Source organism: Tachypleus tridentatus, unplaced genomic scaffold, assembly GCF_004210375.1.
Source record: "Tachypleus tridentatus isolate NWPU-2018 unplaced genomic scaffold, ASM421037v1 Hic_cluster_2, whole genome shotgun sequence".
Classification (NCBI taxonomy): domain Eukaryota; kingdom Metazoa; phylum Arthropoda; class Merostomata; order Xiphosura; family Limulidae; genus Tachypleus; species Tachypleus tridentatus.
In genome coordinates, this window is record NW_027467782.1 from 22425616 (window position 1) to 22446231 (window position 20616).

The following is a 20616-nucleotide window of genomic DNA, read 5'->3' on the forward strand; positions in this document are numbered from 1 at the left end:
CTTCCAAGAGTATATTATAGCTGTCAATATCAACATCTGCAACTTGGAGTTGGGCAATATCACCCATTACTGGAGTCCTGATTAGATGGATCAGTATATGGACGAACAAAGAGTGTAGTATTGATGGTAACATTTAAAGTAATTATATGTGGATACGTTTACCAATACTAATTCATCCCACACTCCAACATCGACATTTCCTATCATTAAAATTAAGAAAAACTGATTTCATGTTATCTCTGAAGTAATAATTCCTTGTAAGTACTTTTAACATTATTGTAATAATCTATTTCATGCATTTATATTTCTGAGAAACTCACTTGAAGCTAATAAATTTTGGAGACGTTCTACAATGGGTAATTTAAAACTTTTTATTAAATAATTCATATATAATTCGACGTTTCTCGGTTATAAAGCGATTAGGAAAGATATTTGAGATAACGGTGATATAGAGAAACCTCAGTTAATAACGCGATACTCATCAAGTCAATAACCCCAAATACAATAAACAAAATACTTAAATTCTTGTAAAAAATAAAGCAAATACAATACTAATGTCATTTATAAAATACTTTATGGCAACTTCCACGTATTTTACGTCAGAGAAACAAGCCCGAAACTCAAAACAACATTCATGTAACACAAAATGTTTCTATTTTTCTCTGTAAATATGCACTCTACTTAAACTAAAGACATACTTATACGACTTGGATTTAAATGTATTCATAAAGAATGTGTAAAAACAACGTATTTGCGAGTCATTTGAAAATACTGAACCACAAGAAAAAGAGAATCAAATTAAAAGAAAACACCAGTTTTAACAAATGAAGTTTTAATTAAAATTCCTTTTAACCAAAGAAATTATTCAGTCACATTTATTCCAGTTTAAACATTAAATCATCGTGTAATATCATTGCTTCGCCAACTTAAACATTTTCTACCCATCCTGTACATATTTTACATAAAGAAAAAATATTTTTTATTGCTATAGATGAGACGACTAACGGGTTCTAGCATTAAAGAAATCTCCTATAACGAGATTTCCGCACACCACTAACTTAAAATCGGTTATGAGCAAATTGAAAAAAATGAGGCAGAAATATTTGCGAGCAAATGTGATGTTAAACATAATTATTAGGCTTCACTAACATCTGCACTCCCCATCAAAACTTTATACTATTAAAGAAACATCCGTTTATGGTAAGAACGAAGTTTAGAACGAAAATATCTATTTTGTATACGTAAAAATAAATGTAGAGCTAAATTGTTTACGTTTGTGTGTTTTCTTTTAACAAAGCCACGTCGGGCTATTTGCTGAGCTCCCCGAGGGGATTCAAACCTCTAATTTTAGTGTTGTAAATCCGTAGACTTACCACTGTACTAGCAAGTGGAGAGCTAAGCTAGAAGAAAAAGGGAATAGAACGGCAGTGGTATTAACAGTTTTGAAACTACTGTATCAGAGAGTATCTTGTTTACTTTTAACTTCGTTAACTACCAAGCTCTGTGAGAGAAAAATCAGAAATTCCATAGCTCTAACCAATGAATACAAATAAATATTACAAACATACAGTAAGATTGATAAAATATTGGTTATCGAATTTTTAGTGGCAGTTAAACTATATTTCAAATGTTTTACAAACGATAATTAATGACAGAATTAATTTTCTTTTTTATTTGTATGAACATCCGGCTTGGTTGTTTACTAAAACATGACACATTGATATGAAGTTTTATTGTGAAATAATTAAGTTAAAAGTGATACTATTGTCATCATAATCTTACATATACATGGGCAATATAAATAATTTTGTAGTCAATACACATGTTGAAACGAGCAAATTTGCACATTTTCACTTACATAAGGTTTGAATGAAACAACACATGAATCGAGATTTACATGTATTTATACTAAAGTTATGCAAAAATGTTTAGAAATACTTTTTCGAGATTTGCGGCTGTAATGTAAATCCCTTTCACGTATTAGCCTCCAAATATATTCTCCCGTTATGTTTTCGTTATACGCTCCCAGGTCACAAAAGCAAAGTTTAAAGAGAAGAATAGGTCTTTTCCATTTACTTTAGGCATAAGCAATTAGGAAATAGTATTTTGTGTCCAGGAACAAGAAAAGGTAAAAATTTTGTTACATGGTGTAATCTTATGTACACCAAGGTAATTATTTTTATAATCAATACACATGGTGAGTGAAATATCAAACAAAAAGGTTATGGCTGAAAGAAAATTAAAAACAAGATTGACGATTTTCCATTTAGATATTATTTCTCTAAAATTAGTATCGTTTAATAAATGAAAATATGGTCTAAAAAAAAACTTTGAATTTACCTTTGACATCATATTAGTAATCACCTTCACGATTTTTGCATGTGTAAATTCCCGCGTCTTCAAACTGGATGTTGGTTAGCACTAATTTGCCACCGTATTTTATTTGCGTTCTCTCACTATTAATATCTTGTTCATTGAGATTTGAGTACCAAATAACTGGTTATCCTCTCGCTCTTTTATAAACTTGTTTTGAACATATTAATGTAAAAGTAAAACCACGTTTAGTTTCGTAGACTAATTTTTATGTCATGCAGTTCTGAGGGTCGCGGGTTCGAATCCCGTTCGCACATTAATACTCGCCCTTTGAGCCGTGGGGCGTTATAACGTTACGATCAATCCCACTATTCATTGGTAAAAGAGAAGCCCAAGAGTTGGCGGTGGGTGGTGATGACTAGCTGCCTTCTCTCTAGTCTTGCACTGCTAAATTAGGGACGGCTAGCGCAGATAGCCCTCGAGTAGCTTTGCGCGAAATTAAAAAAAAAAAATGCAGTACCAACTAATTTAGATTTAATAAACGATAACAACACTTGCCTAAGATTTCAACTTGAAATTTAGGTAAAAGCAAATAAAATTTATACGAAGTTTTGCAATTTCTTTTGACAATACAAGTCTTAGTAATTTCTATGATATCAACCATAATAAGACTGCTAACAGATGTTTCGTGATACATATAAATTATAATTGAGTAGTTATAAATGTATAAACATTGTAACAATATTTAAATTAAAATATCAGTTAAAGATACTGTTTTGAATTAAACACAAAGCTAAACAATAGGCTATCTGTACTCTGCTTACCACGGGTTTTGAAACCCAGTTTCTAGCGTTTTAATTCTTTTTAAGTTGTTCATTTCTCAGTTAAACTACTAAAACTGAGAAGAATAGCATCCATTTTTATTTTCTTATAAACTAACTGTTGCAACATAAAACAAAAATATGAAAAACATTCCCTTTTGAAAGTGAACAGCAGTAATACAAACCTGAGTTTCAAAGTTTTAGTGCAAATTGTTCATAAAGTAATCCAACTACATTACTGGAATTGCAGAAACAGTCTCTTCAGAGACTTATTTGTGAGACTTATTCTTTATCCGTGTTCTCAGCTATGAATGGTGACTTTTGATGTTTAACATAAAACGTTCTTGATGCTCAGGTATCTAGGTTTTATTTCACAACAACTTACACAAGATTAACTCCGGTAATTAGATGAAAGTAACAGTAATCATCCGATTGTGCAGGAGACAACAAAACAGGAGTCACTGGCTGTTCTGAAAACTGAAAATTTTGATACTATCAGTATCACTTAGACTTAGTTGGATATTAACAATCTTCATGAGAGAAGGTTTTGAAATACCAAGCTACAAATTATTTATAAGAAATAAGAGTCATTATTGCTAGAGCATGAGAAAACATTTTTATACAAGATGAACCTAAGAAAACATATGTATATATCATAGTGTTAAGTCACAATGAAAGTTACCTTGTCCCACTGTACATACTCAACACAAAGTATCAGCTCATACTAACCCTTCAACTTGAGTATGTCTTGTACTACTGCTACTGATGACACAAACACAGTCAAACAAGCCTTAATGACAAACTGTGTGGTAAGTAAACTTTTCTAATCTAGGTTTTTGTTGAGTCCTAGAAACTAAAATAAATATGATACAGTAAGTCAATGTAACAAATGGTAACGTATTTTAGTTAATTATACTTGCAGGCATTCAACAGCTTTAAAGTTCTAAAGTAAGATAATACAAAAGTTGATTACTTAACAATGCAACATTTTTTTAATACACAAATCATTTAGTCACATGTAACCACAGCTGATACAAACTAGTATAAAACTGGCCTTTAATAAATGCAACTGATTTTCATTTGTTCTGTTTTAGAGAATCACATTTCAGTTGTACTACATTACACATGTATATTTATATTATTTACAAGTACATCTTTAAACTTCAGTCACAAGACAGAACAGTAAAGAAACACATTAAACAATGATATTCTCTGTTCACATAATTTGTACTCGCATGTCACAATCTGCTAAGCCTCGGATTACGAGTCGAACGCCTTAACCCACCTGACCATGCCGGGCCGTATGCAATTAAAACTTAGTTTATTATAGAATCTATGATATCTAAAATCAGCCTACAGTAGATGTTGGCTCAGCTAAGCGAACTATGGTAGTTTGTAATGGTAAGCATTTTGTGTGAACACATGAATATCAAAGTACAGAAAATGTGTACTTCTAAATGTTTTAGAAATATATATTGTTAATTTCTTAATAAAAAATTATTTGAATTACATTTTTTGAATAATTCCAAGGAGTACCTTATATTGATTTACAAGAATTACTAAACAAAGAAACAATTTAACAGCAACTAACCACATTTATGCCTAAAATGTACATAATGTACGTTTTGCGAAAAATTAGCATCACTTATGTTAAAAGTTTAGTGTAATATAAACAGAGAAGACATTTTAATAATAATGTAAGACTGAGTTTCTTCTGGCCTGGCATGGCCTAGCACGTTAAGGCGTGCGCTTCGTAATCTGAGGGTCGCTGGTTCGCCCCGAGTCACGCCAAAACATGCTCGCCCTCCCAGCCATGGGGCGTTATAATGTGACGGTCAATCCCACTCTTCGTTGGTAAAAGAGTAGCCCAAGAGTTGGCGGTGGGTGGTGATGACTAGCTGCCTTCCCTCTAGTTTTACACTGCTAAATTAGGGAGGGCTAGCACAGATAGCCCTCGAGTTGCTTTGTGCGAAATTCCAAAACAAACGAGTTTCTTCTACACAATTATTTATGACGTACTAATTATGAACAGGAAACATAAATACTTCAAACATACACATCATTCCCTTAACAGCTTGTTTCGTTTTCTTTTCATAATAAACTCTTCATTGCACTTAAACTTGCAGCTTTATCCCGTTTTCTTCGGGTTTTGAAAAACCTTGTAGTATCTGCGTCCCATTGAACACTTTGATAGACAGAAATATATTTTGCAAATATTTTAAAGAAAAACTTAGGTTTGATTCTTGAAAATAACCTAAGAACACTTTTAAATCAGGGCTTCCTTATGAATGATGTTTTTTTTTTTTTTTCTTTCACTGGCAATGAAAAATAAACCCTGAGGGAGAATATTTAGATTGTCTTTTGTGTGCGAGATTAAATATATGATGTAGTAGAGGTATAGTTAATAATCTATAACTAAATTGAACCATTTAAACATGCGTATATTATTGATAGAATTATCGGTTCAGATATAAAACGATAGATGCGTATGTCAAAAAAATATTGTCGTTTAGTACACTTTCAGGTGATGGAAGTGTCACCTCAACATTGAACGCAGCACATAAACAAGCCAACAAAAAACAAAGAGATTTTGAGTTTTATGTATATATATATATAAGTGTTTCGGTTCCTCCACTGATAAACGTTTCTTAGTATAAACAGTTTAACTTTTTACACATGTTCATAGATCTTAACACATGGCTTAAACTTAATACGAAAAAGAATTGCTATTCAATAATTCCAATCTCTTAATGTTAATTGGTATTGCTTATAACTCAACGAGGGTGCTTGAATTCCTAGCATTAAAGTAATTTCGTCAAAATCATTAATTAAAGGTAAACAGTTCACAGAACTCCAAATATCTGGTGGGTTAAACAAAACAAAAACGAACACAAGCATTATTGTTTAAGTTCTTTATTAAATAACGAAGGTCAGTTAATCTTCACAGTTTTTAAGATTTGGGAATATCATTTCATTTGAAAGTGCACAGTTTATTCCATCAAAATATGAATAAACTTTGTTTTATGCATCAGTTTTTATATATTTCAAATAAAAGTTACAATTCTGTTTTCATTATACAGTTGCCTGTCACTACAACAGCTCTGGCCATCGTGGGTAAATTTGGTTGTATTGAGGCCTTTGTTGCCGTGTATCAGCAGACAGCAGAACTCTACCCAATCCCTCTTAGAGCTCATGGAATGGAAACTAGTGCCACCATTGTCTGTGTAACAACGATTTGTGCACCTCACATCGTCTATCTGGTAATATTTTCTGGTTCAGTCTTCTATTGTAAAATACAAGACGAATAACATAACTGAAAATTGAACACTGTTGAGAGATATATCATAAACTCATATTTAAATCTTGTTCAATCGAAACTTAAGGCTATGCATATTACATTACTCAAATAATTGAGTCTCATTTGTATTTCTTTTTTCTCCAATAATTTTAGAATTTATTTTTCAACAGTTGGATTCTTCGTATCAAGGAAAGCATTGATTATTATGATTTATCAGATTATGCTTTAAATAAAATGATTTAATTTAAACAGAAAATATCATTTTATAATGTGAAATACATGGAAGCCCAAAAGAATCTTTCCTTTTTTAAATGCAGTAATTCATTAACTAAGGATACAACCATGTAATTTTCAACATTTTGTATCCCAGCATAAACAGTTTTATTGATACCTCAGTAGACTTCAAATTATGTGCACCATTAGGGTTCTCACAAGCGAAATACAAAACAACTTTCGTTCATCCTTTTGGTTGTCCAAAATACAAAAACATGAATTAGAGAAATTTGTAAAAAAAAAAGTATAATATATTAATAACTTGGAAACAGTTAACAGATAGACTGAGTTAGATTTCGTAGAATAATAATGTTCATTCTTTCTCGGGTATTTCATAAAAGTGACTCAGTAGTTTAACACATGTATGTCAGAAAGTCTTTAGTGTAATTTGTAAACAAATACAAATGACCTTGTGTTGTTCGTTTATCAGGATATTTTATATTTCGAATACGTTCTTATGATTTGTTTTTATACAGAGTACACAGATCTAGAGGTGGAGTTAAAAGAATTGACAAGAAAAAAGTCGGTTCTACTGTAGAAGAACAGGATCTGGAACCTTTACCAACTGTATAATCTTAACGTCGTATTTACTCAAAAGTTGACGAATGAATTTTCTCATTAATATTAGTTTTAAGTAAACTTTTAGCTTAATTATTTTTACTGACGTAAAATATTTGAACATGTTTTCTTGGAATGGCTATAATGATTCTCTATAAGTGTGTTTATTAAACGTTTATTTCTAAACATTTATTCAAACGAATCTTTACTTCTAGAGCCTGAAACTCACACCAACAACACCTTAATTTGTCTAATGGTGGTTGTAATGTTGGTTCTGCTAAATAAATATAATTATAGAGCAACTAGCGTGTGAACAATGAAATATAATAAGGGTGACTTATTTTACATAAAATATTTTCGTTGCACTAACACAAGGATAAAATAAGAAAATTGATATTCTGATGAAAATAGAAGAATGAGTACCTTTATGTGACTACAAAACTGATATAACTCTTGGGGAATTAAAGAAACTGTTTTATCTTCTCCCTTCACATTCAGCGATTATTGTGATTATGTGTATTTTATAGGAATTAGAGAACATTGTATAATGAAATATTATGCTATAATTATATGTGTAGCAAAAACAACAACTATTTAATGATTTATGATTTTAGTATAAAATATTTTCTCACATTATTTTAAAATTTAATCGGATATATAACTTCTCATCCCCCTACTTTACAAGTCCCTGTCAAGCTACTGTTTGTTAACGTAATGAATAACACGTATATTAACGGCAATGTTGAAATATAAATCTACATGATATAGAGGTTAGGGGAAGCTGGATTTACCAAATATTCACAAACAATTAAACAGTAAGAAGTAAATCTTAAAAGGAAACTAATAAAAATATATCACATTTTCTTGGACGATTTTGTGACACCACACGACAATGAGATTTGTAATGATTTATTTTTAAATCTTTTTTTCATTGAAACTCTACCATATGTTTCCAATAAAAAGAAAACAATATCACCTTGACCTCTTTAGAACTCCTCCTGTGTATGCGAATGCCGGTAATATCGTTTGTACGATATCAAAATTCATCAGGTCGTAATTGAAAACATTCGATAAAATAGAATGGGGCAGTAAAAACGTTTGTGAAAAGATAAACATTCTTAGTGTTGAGTAATGACACACAAATACAATAGATTCCACCTCACCAGCATGAAACATTATTTACTATCATAGATAATAGCCTGTATAGTGTCACTATCTGATACCACTTGTGTCATATTTACTCCCTTGTCTTTGTAAAACTTAAATAATATTAAACAGCTAACTTATTTCACATAATATGTCTACAGTGGATTAGAAGTAGAACATTTCTCACATTTTTATTTGATTTTTTTTGCTTTGATGCATGTGGAAATGTGAACATTCAATATGATTTTTGTCAACGTGTTTGTGAACGTATCGTGGGTTTTTGGATAGTTTCCCTTCATCTTCTCTCTTCAGTTCACTGAATTTACACTCTCAAGCTATTGCACGGGTTGCACCCCTTTATATCCTGTACTGTCTGTGATGTAGTTTGTACAGTATTCAAGCTGAGAGGTGACTTAGAGTGTTGTATAAGTTACCATGACTTCCTTATTTGTTCGTGTTTTTCATTCTTCTTCGCGTCTTAACTATCCTTGCAAAACGTCCCTACTGGTACGGCGGACTTACACTGCTTGAAACCGAATTTTGATATCCGAGGTGTGTGGAGCACAGATAGCCCATTGCGTAGCTTTGTGCTTAATTCCAATTAATCATTCAATCAATCAGTATTTGCAAAATTTATCCTAAGTCTCCTGCATATTAACGATTCTTAAACTTTAACCTGCAGAGCATAAATTTCCTTTATATACTCTTCAAAAAAAGAAACGCAAAAGGGATATTTTTGTTATTTTAAAGAGAAATATATGTAATAACGTTACAAGCTCAGAGTATGTGATGTTACACGTGTTAAGGCACTGATTGTCAGACCAAAATGACAATAAAAGTTGTGCACTTTGAAAACGGAGGAAAACATCGGATTTTTCGACAAAACGCATGCTTGTCCAATAAATTTGTTTGAGAGATCTGCATGTTCTGCAAGTGCAACGTGTGCAAAATCCCTATAAAAGTGACGGGTTCTCGGTTTCCATAGCTCAGTGTTAAGCCATCGACACGCAATACAGTCACGCCAAGACTGACTGAAGCACAACGCAACAACGCCATTGGTCGCTTGGAAGCAGGCGAATCTCGATCAGATGTTGTCAGAGCTGTGAATGCCCACCCAAGCACCATCACAAGGCTATGGAATCGTCACCAACAACATGGATCAACTCGTGACCGTCCACGATCTGGCAGACTTTATGTGACCACGCCCGCACAAGATCACTACATCCGGTTACGTCGCCTTCGGGATAGGACCACCACTGCGACGTCTACTGCCTCAACCATACCAGGGCTGCGTAGGATTTCCGATCAGACCGTATGCAACCGTCTACGAGATTCTTAGGCCCCATGTGCAACCCATCATGGTGAATGTTAACGACGTTTTTCACGACGTTTTTCTCACACAGCCCGACTCACCACTGTCTTCTTGAGACACCACAACATCAACTTTCTTCCCTGGCCCTCCAGATCACCAGATTTAAATCCCATCGAACATCTTTGGGACGAGTTGGACCGACGTCTGCGACGGCGACAACCTCAACCCCAGACTCTACCTCAGCTTGCAGCAGCTTTGCAGGCTGAGTGGACAGCCATTCCACAGGATGTGATTCGTCATCTCATTGCTTCTATGGGCAGGAGATGCCAAGCAGTTATTGATGCTTACGGGGGCATACTCGTTATTGACATTGAGTGACGTTAAACTTCAACTAGTGAGCGTGGACTACGCCTTTGCAGACTTTGGATGTTTAGCAGTGAATGTGCAAAGTTTCACACATGCCATACAGAACTACTCGGAATGAACTTGTTAACAATATGTCTCAAATTTTGCCTTTTGCGTTTCTTCCTTTGAATAGTATATGTGACTTACATGTAATACTGTGTCATTAATTAATATTTTAATTTAATACTGTTTGTTATTAATTAATATCTTAATTTAATAATTTATGTTATTAATTAATATCTTAATTTAATACTGTTTGTTATTAATAATTTATGTTATTAATTAATATTTTGATATAAAACTGTATGTTATTAATTAATGTTTCATTTGATACCGTTTGTTATTAATTAATATTTTGATTTAATCACTGTTTATTATTAATTTATGATTGAATTTAATATTGTTTGTTATTAATTATTATATTGATTTAATACTGTATGTCATTAATTAATATTTTAATTTTAGTTGATAAAATAATATATATATATATATATATATACATACACACACACATATATAAGTGTGTATGCTTGCAATTTAGAAATGATTTAGTCATGAAAGGTTATGTTTATAAGGGGTGTTACTGTGTCTAAAATGTTAAGATAACATAAATATTAATTATTTTAGCCATAATGGAGGATACATTTTAAGAAGATTAAACATTAATGAGAGAGTCTTCGAAAGAAGTTATTGTATTTGTGACTGTATACGTTTATTGTTTTTTATTGTTTAGTCATCAGCTGTACATCTCTAGGAAGCATACAGAGTGTTTGATGGTATCTTTCTTGGTACTCTACGTGTAAGTGTATGAACTGTGTAGATCTAATATTATAAAGATGTTATACATCCATTGTTGGTTGCTTAAATGTCAGAAAGCTCTCAGGATGGTAAGAAAAACAAGTTCACGTTGTGTTAACATTTTCATAACTTGTTGCTGATAGAGATGTGTAATAATTACTTCACAATTCCGTACATAACTTTGCAGTATATGTTGACTTCTTATAGTGTTAATTTCTGTAGTTGTAAACATTTTCTTATAAATGTTTATGTCCATTTATGTTACTTTTTTAGTTGTTCTTTAGTTTCTTTCACATTTCAAATTACTCATTCTAATTTTCATTGTTAGGTAAGGTTCATGTAATGAGCCCTTACATGTGTGTCGTTTTATTAACATTACAAAATTAAAAGTAATTAATTACATTATGTAACAATAACAGTATTTTAAACCAGTACTGAAACACCTAAACAAATCCATATTATGGTTGGATATGTGGGGTTGTCAGATTATATCTTTTATTAAACAGTATTTCCAGTAGGTATTTATACTTACTACTAATTGTGATGTGATATGAATAATGAGTAAAATCTGAGAACAAGACTCAGAACCAGAGTCAGTTTACCATTTTAAGTTTAACTAACACTCACTGTGAGAACTGTAATTAGGTGTTTTCAGTTACTCTGAGTAGGTTTTATTTCATTATTACAGTTTCATATGCCTGTTACCAGAAGGTTAATCTATAATAAACCGACTACATGATAAAAGATATCATAAAATAGCTTTACTAAATTCATTCAGCAATAAATGTTAGATTTGTTAATTTAACACACTTACTACTTATTGTCAGCTAATACTGATAGTGTAGTTTTATATACAGGAAAAGTTAAAAAATAGATAGTGTAGGTCATAAATCACTGTAACTGTTCTGTGTTTTAAGAAAAGTAAGTGAAATTTAAAGATTTATTTGTAAATAGTAATAATACACACACACACACACACACATATACACATGTGGAATGTATTAGAAGTCATTCACTTCTATTATACAAATGATTGTATTATACAAATTACTGGTCCTCTAAAACAAAGGAAAAAGTTGTGCTTAATAAAATTCAGTTTTATACTATTTTATATCAGCTGTAGTTACATATATACTTAATACACTAGATGTTGTTGCTAGTATATACAACAGTAAGGTTTGGAAGAGCCTAGTGATGTTGTTGTTAGTATACACAAGAGGGAGCAGTGGTAAGAAATAGTAATGGTTAAATGCAAAGCCATGTTATGGGCTACCTTTGCTGTGCCCACCACAGGTGTCAAAATCCAACATTTAATATCATAAGTATTTTTGTTTGTTTTTTATGTATCTTATGAGAATAATCATTTGGTTGAATGTTATCTATTAAGGATATGAGGTATGACTATTAATCGATTAGCAAATTCCAGCCCAATTAGTTTTTGAAATAAAGAGCTCTCAGTCCACAACCTTTACAATAAAATCTTCAAAAAATAATACTTAATAATAAAAAATAAAATAATGAGAAATACTACACTTTTTATCAGTTGATTCTTTTCGTATGTCACAATACTAATTAGTTCAGCTGAGCAACCTTGAATTTAACTCACAATGGTAATACTAAATTATGATGATATTTTGATTATTTGGATAACACTATGCAACACAAATTTTGTTCCTGGATAGCATATGCTATTTCTTAATGACTTATGTTGTAAAAGTACAGAAAATGGTCATTATTCCCTTCAAACTTTGCTTTTGTGATCTGGATAATGAATTTAGAAACTAACCTATTTTCTATGTAAAAATGGGCAAATTTGCACATTTTTATTTACATAAGGTCTGAATAAAGCAACATATGTATAAAGATTCACATGTATCTACAGTAAAGTTATACACAAAAGTTAAGCAGTGAGTAGTTTTCTTTTAGATTTGTGACTGTAATGTAAATCACTTTCAAGTATTAGGCCCCAAATACAGTCTTCCATTATGTTTTGGTTATACACTCCCAGGTCACAAAAGCAGTTTGAAGAGAAAAATAGGTCATTTCCATTTACTTTAGGCATGAGCCATTGGGAAATAACATTTTCTGCCCAGGAAGAAGAAAAGGTAAAAATTTGGTTACATAGTGTAGTTGAAAAGAGGGAAATTCTAATGTTTCTAACTGATTTCACAGGCTTATGAATTTGAACTTCATAAAAGTTTTGGTTTTATTTATAGATTTGCCATAATTCATATATGCAAATTTCAAAATAATATATATATTTTTTTTTCTATTACATAAGGATGTCTTACAAATTATGGAGTAGAAAAAACTAACTTAGATGAAATTATTATTACATTTACTAAAGTGAACATTTATGTGTTTTATTATGTGTTTCTTGTGGGTTCTAGAAAGATTGATAAGACTACTTGGTCAATATTGGTTGTCATTATTTTAATGAATCACTTGTGTTGAAGTATATATGACATGTTGTGGAAAATCTATGTGTGATGGTGATAAATGGTTATCATATTTGGATTCAATGTACAGGAATTACTGTAAAACATGTAAACATTTCAAGACAGTAAAACCATTGAAGGCCTTTCTTATTTATGCTACACTAACCAAATCTCCAAGATAACCTAGATATGTTGTATTTCATTAGAATTTTTGCCAAGTTTATTTCATTAGATGTGTTTAGAATTCTTCACATACTAATGTAACAAATATTAACTGGTCTGCAATTTCTAGAGTAACTATTTTATTCCCTTTAAAAATAGAAGTTACATCATTGATAAGTCATCTGGCAATTTTCTGTTCACATGTGTCTGATCTTTGACTCTTAAAAACACGGATAAATATTGTTTGGCTCTGGTGCTTCAACTAGTATTAATTATTCAGTCTTGTTATTTTTACCACCAAATTATTAATTTTACATTCTGTTACAGTGTATGGTATAAAGTGTAGTCTGAAAATAGCTTATGCTACTGAACATACTTTCAGCTGTGTGGTGAATCTTATACCTGATATTTGGTTACAAGTAGCATATTATTAAGTGATTCTGGTGTTGACTAGTTTTCTTCCACTTGGTTAGCAGTTCTGAATTAGTTATGACTATGCCTAAACATTATAGGACTTCAGCCTAGGTGTTTGCTATAAATGTTGCAGAAAATACCTTTCTTTCTTTCTTTGTATTCAGAACTGTACCATAAATGACAGGTTTTCACAAATTTGTGTGTAGTGTTTTATAAGTTCAAAAGACAATTTGAATGAGTAAACAGTAAGTGGTATCAAGATTTAGATATATGTTTTTTAGTATTGAGAAAATAAAGGATATATTTGGATTATCAGTACTGTCCTCCCTTTGTTATTGGTCTTTCATTTCGAAGTAGGTAAAGACAGTTTGTAAATGTTTAATATCTATGTAGAGTATTTATTTTAAAAGTACCTGTAAAGTACTTGGTTACGTTTTGCTATATTATTATTATTACTGAAGGATGAACAGACTGTTTTAGTGTATTTAATTTTGGAAATTGTTCTGAAATAGTAACTCAAGGAAGCAGGATGTGTTGTTGATTGGGATTCTGTTAAAACTGTAATGACTTTATAAAACATTACATACCACTGGTGCTTTTAGTTTTATATGTAGTCTAAGTGTATTAACTGACTTTCTACAAGCCACTCCAAACTTTACACAATCGTCTGTCATTTTACTTTTCTTTAATCCATTGTGCACAGGCTTGGTCTGTTGGAACAACCCCATATTGGGGAAGAAATATTGAGCATAAACCTATATTTATTGTGTGCATCTATTTGAAATGTTGCAAGCTTTCAGTGAAATACAAAAGTCTGTTGTTTGCATAAAATCAGATGTCAAGATGCATCTTAACTGAGGATGTTAGTCTGAATCGATAAGTTGGATTTTTGTAAGTAATAATGATGTCTCTGATAAGCATGTCGTCTTGTTATTGAATTATTTTAACCTACAAAACTTATGAAATACATATTTTTAGGATTTATTCAGTATTCTTGTATGTTGTACTTGCTAGTTATCCACCTTCTACAAAGAAGTATTAAATCAGCAGTGTAGGGTAAAACAAATAGTTAATAACTTTAATATCAGAAACATATACTGTCTTGGGTTATGCTCTGCAAAAGGTCGTGGATTTTGTACTTTGACCCACACCCTTGTGCATGGGATTAAGTAATTATTTTCCAGTTTAAACTATTAAAATACAGGTGTCACATTGTTGTGAATATGTGCATGTGTATGTACAAGTGCACACACACACACATCTGTATCATACATTGTAGACAGAGTGCAGCTACAACTTATGTTGTATTTGCATATTTGCATTATGTTATTTTGAATTTTTGGACATAAACTATTTAGTAAAAAATATTTCTGCATAAATACAGATGGAAAATATCAAATAATCATTTAGAATGATGAAGAACAAATAATGGTTAGAACATTTAAAAGAAACTTAATTCCAGGATGTGTAACTTCAGAGAAGTATTTGTTTTTCAGTACACTGGAGACAACAGACTTCTTTCAGTCGAATGTTTAGATAATTTATCAGATTTAACTTGTGCATCTGTATTGAATATGAGTTAGTAATGTGAGAAAGTTGCAGGTGTAAGTTGATAACAAATGGAAAACAACCAGATATCATCCTGTGAAATGTGAGTGGTTTTCATGAGATCATAGGAAGCTTCGTACATATATGTTGATTATACACTTTAGGTATTGTTTCTCACTTATATACATGCACATATTCAGAAAAAGTATATGTGAAACCAAAAGTTTGTCTGTTATTTAAATATAAATGTATGAATTATATAGAACAGTCATATCTTTAAATATTTAAGCTGTCTGCTTGGTATTTGTTGTGATTTGCTTCAGATTGCAAATTCTGTTGATTGATGTAATTGACTTTATCTATTGATTGGTATTTTTGTTAATAAGTATAACTCACGTGCATGTTACAGTTTATCACAAACAAGCACACATGTGGTCATAGATGAAATAAATCATATACAAATCTACATATATATAAAAGTTTATTATATAATCATTTGAAATGCTAAAAAAAGTTATATATTGTGTGTTTGAAATCCATAAAGAACTAGTTTATGAAAATATGTACATGCCTTAGTTTATGGCTAAAGTAATCGTTATTCTTTTTTTTTTTATGTTCATAATCTGAACTAGTTTTGGGTCGGCCAGCATATTTGCAAGCCAGTTGGCAGCTGTGTAGGTCAAACATGTTCATTTATGGGAAGTTGAACTTTCAACTCTCAGATTGTAAGTTGGGTACCCTAACTACCAGGTCTAACTAAAATAGGAGTTGTTAGAGTCTTTTATTTATTACCCTGTTATTTAACTCTAAGTTTGTACTTCAGACTGTATTTCACTGCTTAAATATGCTCCAATGTGTGGTTGATCTAATCAGGACTTTAGCAGGTTCTTAATGTTTGATGAAAGAGTGCACATACAGCATACCTTTTCAGAATTTCTACAGATAAATTTGAGAAGTCTGTTTACTTACTTATCACATCTAATTTATTTTATTTCTATACAATGCCTTTATGTTCCTCTCACCCAAAATACAAGTTCTTTCCAGAGTTTCACACCCAACTTTATATTACTCGAGTTATTATCCACTCACTAAGATTGTCCATGTTCTTATAAGTTTGAAAACAAAATCTCAACAATTCCTACGTTTTAGTATCATCATCAGACATGGAAAGTTACTACAGTGCACAGTTACTGTAAATATACCCATTAAAAAGGTTTCAAAACAGGCTTTTAAAAGATCCCAATTATTATAAACTATTTATCAGTACCTTCTGCTTTGCAAACTTACTGTAAAATTAATTTTTTTTACCTCCTGTTCTAATTATATCTAACTGTTGAATCTTTCCAAACATTGTTTCATGCTTTTTTATCAGTTTGTGTTTGAAATATACAAAGATAAAGATTTACTTTTCACCATAATTTAGTTGATGAAAGGTGCAGTATATTCTTTAGCTTGAATATAATTAGTAATTTATTATTTACATTATTTTTATTTACTGAGTTTTGGTTTTAAAAATAAACAAAAAAGTCTTAAAATTGATTTGTTTTCTTAATATGTTGATATGTTATAAAGTGTAACAGGATACACAGTGCATATTCAACACTTAATGCAGTTTGGTAGAGTGCAGTCCAATTAACCATTCGCTGAATAATAATTTTATTTATAGATCATCTTTTATTTTAATGCTGTTGAAGTGTTTTTGTTATGTTTATCTTACAATATAGTCAGTCTGAGATGTCCATTTCATTCATTGTTATGTTATTTGTGTATTTTGTTTTTAAAAAAAGTGATGTTAGAGGAAATTCTGAAATAGCTGTTCTTTTGTAAAGAACATGACTTGAGTGTGCATATACTTTTTTCTTCAGGTATTCATCCTGTTGGAAACATTGGACGAGAACAAGGCTCCTTCTGGTGGCCACTGTTAGGTGCCTACTTGACATACCCATTATACTTTTGGGACCTAAACTCTGTCTTCTCAGTGTTTTTTAACTGGTATTCTAAGAAATGGCAAAGAAAACCCCTTCCTAGACGTTCCATCTCGAAACGACTCTTGGTCCTTTCTTTTGTAGAGCATTGTACATCTTTCTCTGGACTTCATGGCTATATTTCAACTGCACTGTGACAGATCAGAACGGAAATGAAATGAAGTGTTGAGATGCAGCTAAGAATTTTTTTTCACAAGTCTTGTGTGACAAGAAGTTAAATCTGTCATGAAAGATATTTATGTCTTTGCTCAGTATAATGGTTGGAAAGAAAGATGGCACCAATTAATTCAAGCATTTGATCTACAAGTAGAGAGAAATGCTTTGAAGGTAGTAGATCCAAATAAATTGAATTTTCACATTTTAATATTTTATTCCTGTTGTTTTATTTCTGTGATAAATTAATATATTATTTAGATAGGTTTTGTTGTTATATTTACTTTTGACTAGAAATAACTGAAGAAATGTATAAACAATGTAAAAAATATGTTTATTATTATCGCTTATTTATTTCACTTTTCTAAGACAAACTTTGGTATCTGTTTTTAGTGCTCATATTAAGGCTAGTAAAATGAACAATGCTTATCTGCCTTTTTCTCTACCCTCTTCTCATACATAAAGTGATAAAATGAATCTAAACCAATTTTTATAGACGTCCAACATTTAAATTTATGTAATTGGTACTTCTTTATGAATGTGTTAAAAAACACATTTAGAACATTACATGCATTTGTATCTTTATAAATAAACATTTGGTTGCTAAAGTTATTCCTGTATGATTTGTGTTATAACCAGTTCTTGGTTGTGACACAAGTCATGATACTGGAAAGAGAAAATAAATAGATATTAATAAGGTGGAAGCTAAAGCAACAACCTATTGTGTTGGTGGAACTTATCATAACTAACATTTGTGGTAATGTAATGAACCATAAAGGAAAATTTGCAAGCCAGTGTGATTCAGGATGTCACATGTTGCATTGGTTGTATACTCTTGTTATAGTAAATGGGAAACACACAGAACACCTGATCAAAGGTCAATGGTGACATCCTCCATAACTGCTTTCAGTTGTGTCTTGGAAGCCTGATTTCTACTGGTACGAAAGGCCAGGTTTTGGTTCTGCATATTATCATAGTCTCCTTACACATCTTAGATCACATTATAAAAACAGATTTGTTTCTTGTAAATCATATAGATGTCTGTTAGTGCTCTATGAGACATATAAATCCAGTTCTCTCCAAACCAAATCCAAAAGTTCACTTTGTTAGTCAAGCTGGTAATTAGTGCCCCTTCAAGTTTATGTCCTGGACAAACTTACTTCTTGTATCTCAGAATGGCTGGTATGGGTATTAACACTTTTACTAATAAAGCGGAGAACAACATTTTGACCTTCTTAAGTTATCTTCAGGTTAACCCAAGAAGATCGAAACATTGTTCTCTGCTTTATTAATAAAAGAGTTAATACCTATACCATCCATCCTGAGATACATTTTTACTTACCTCTTGCACTACCTATGGTACAGAGCTGCATGGTAAAATATCATTTCAAATGGTCAAACTATAGCAAAATGAACTTGCATTGAAAGTCATAAAAGTAATATTTTCCTCTCATTTTTAGGTTTTAAATCTGTAGTCCAGTGCTATACAGGAAGAGATCATGGCTCGTTACTGGATACTCTCCAGACAGTGGCATCCTGATGAGCATAAATATCCTGGGGAGAAGGAGGTAGCACAAGAGAAATTGAGATATGAAGTGCTGTCTCAGATTAAGTCGAAGGGGCTGACTTGTAACAAAAAGTAACAAGATAATCCTGGGGCAATGCAAAACTAAGTAGGAATTTATAATGGAGCAATTAAAATACATATCTGTTTCAGTATGACCACATCATACAAAGAATCTACTGATAAACTGTTCTAACTAGTCTAAATATCTGGTATCTACAAAACATTTCAGTCATTCCTTTGTTTATATAATGTTTACAGTTAGTTAGATTTCTTCAGTATATTTGGTCTGAGGATTATTATTATTCTGTGTATTTTGAATAATAATGGAAATTTCCAGTATTGTTGGTAGAAAAGAACTTATGAATATGTTCAGTGAATCCGTCAAAGTACAGCTTTTAATAGTCAAAATACAGTACTGTGAAATTGATGGAGTATTTGGTTAACTAAATGTATTCTCCTTTAATAAAAAAAGACTAAATCTGCACTTCTATTGGGTAGTTTTATGTGTAACTGATAATGGTTTATTTGTAAAAAAAAAAAAAAAAAGTAGACTTGAATTCAAAGTTTGTGTTTTATGATGGTTCATTGCTTTTGGAAACTTTCTTTTGAGAAAATTCTCCTTCTGAATTAATTCCTTAAACCAGAGTGGATGCTGCCAGTATTCAGCCAAAAATCCTGATTTTATCCACCGAACAGTGACAGCATCTGACAATGTGTACGTCTCTTTTATGAAAACTAACCTGAACCATGTTATTGTCTGTAAAATTAAGAAAATTGAAATTTCATAAAGTATGGTGACAGTTTTAAGGGAATCATTAAAATAATTCCAGCAAAATGTGCAACAAATTACAGGTTTAAAGAATTGAAGCACAACAAGTAATCACTTTTGGGAGGACCCGACTTCTCAGTGTGTTTTTCTCTGAAGTTTCCTTTATGCACCATTCAAACTTAATTTCCAAGAAAAGAAACAAAACAATTTGATACCAGTTTAAGTGATTGGTAGTAATAAGTAGAAGGAAAAATATAATGGAATATTTAAGTTTAGAACTACCTGGATGATAGTTGTTGAAACATAAGTAGAAAGACAAGTGTACAAAGTTAAGTATTATTTTTTGGACAAGTATTCAAAATCTCTTAGAAAAGCTTCTATTTTATTTATATATCGTAGTTTAAAATAATTTTTTCTAGGCAAGACAGTAAGTTAACCAAACTCAATACAGAATAATAACAATTATTTATATGAGGAAAATTTTGTAATACATCATGTCTATTATTTCCTTGGATCTGAGGTACTACTATTGAATTATGAGGTCCATATTTTCCTTAGCTGTAGAGCATACTTTGATAGCAGGTTTGAAGATTTTTCATGTTATGGATTACTTACAGATGTTTTTCTTTTCTTTTACTTGTTTTAGAACTACATAA

The 20616-nt window shown here is 31.3% G+C and overlaps 1 long non-coding RNA gene across 3 annotated transcripts; it reads left to right on the forward strand.

Moving 5' to 3' along the window:
* Positions 1 to 8488: 8488 nt before the first annotated feature.
* Positions 8489 to 20334, forward strand: LOC143242926 (uncharacterized). 3 transcript variants are annotated; one of them, XR_013023468.1, is made up of 3 exons: positions 8489 to 8961; positions 17352 to 17798; positions 19085 to 20333. It is a non-coding gene; the product is annotated as an uncharacterized LOC143242926 (long non-coding RNA). The 3 variants fall into 3 exon arrangements; XR_013023467.1 differs by lacking the exon at positions 8489 to 8961 and adding an exon at positions 10650 to 10925 and having other exon boundaries at positions 19085 to 20327; XR_013023466.1 differs by lacking the exon at positions 8489 to 8961 and adding an exon at positions 14455 to 16211 and having other exon boundaries at positions 19085 to 20334.
* The last annotated feature ends 282 nt before the right edge of the window (positions 20335 to 20616 follow it).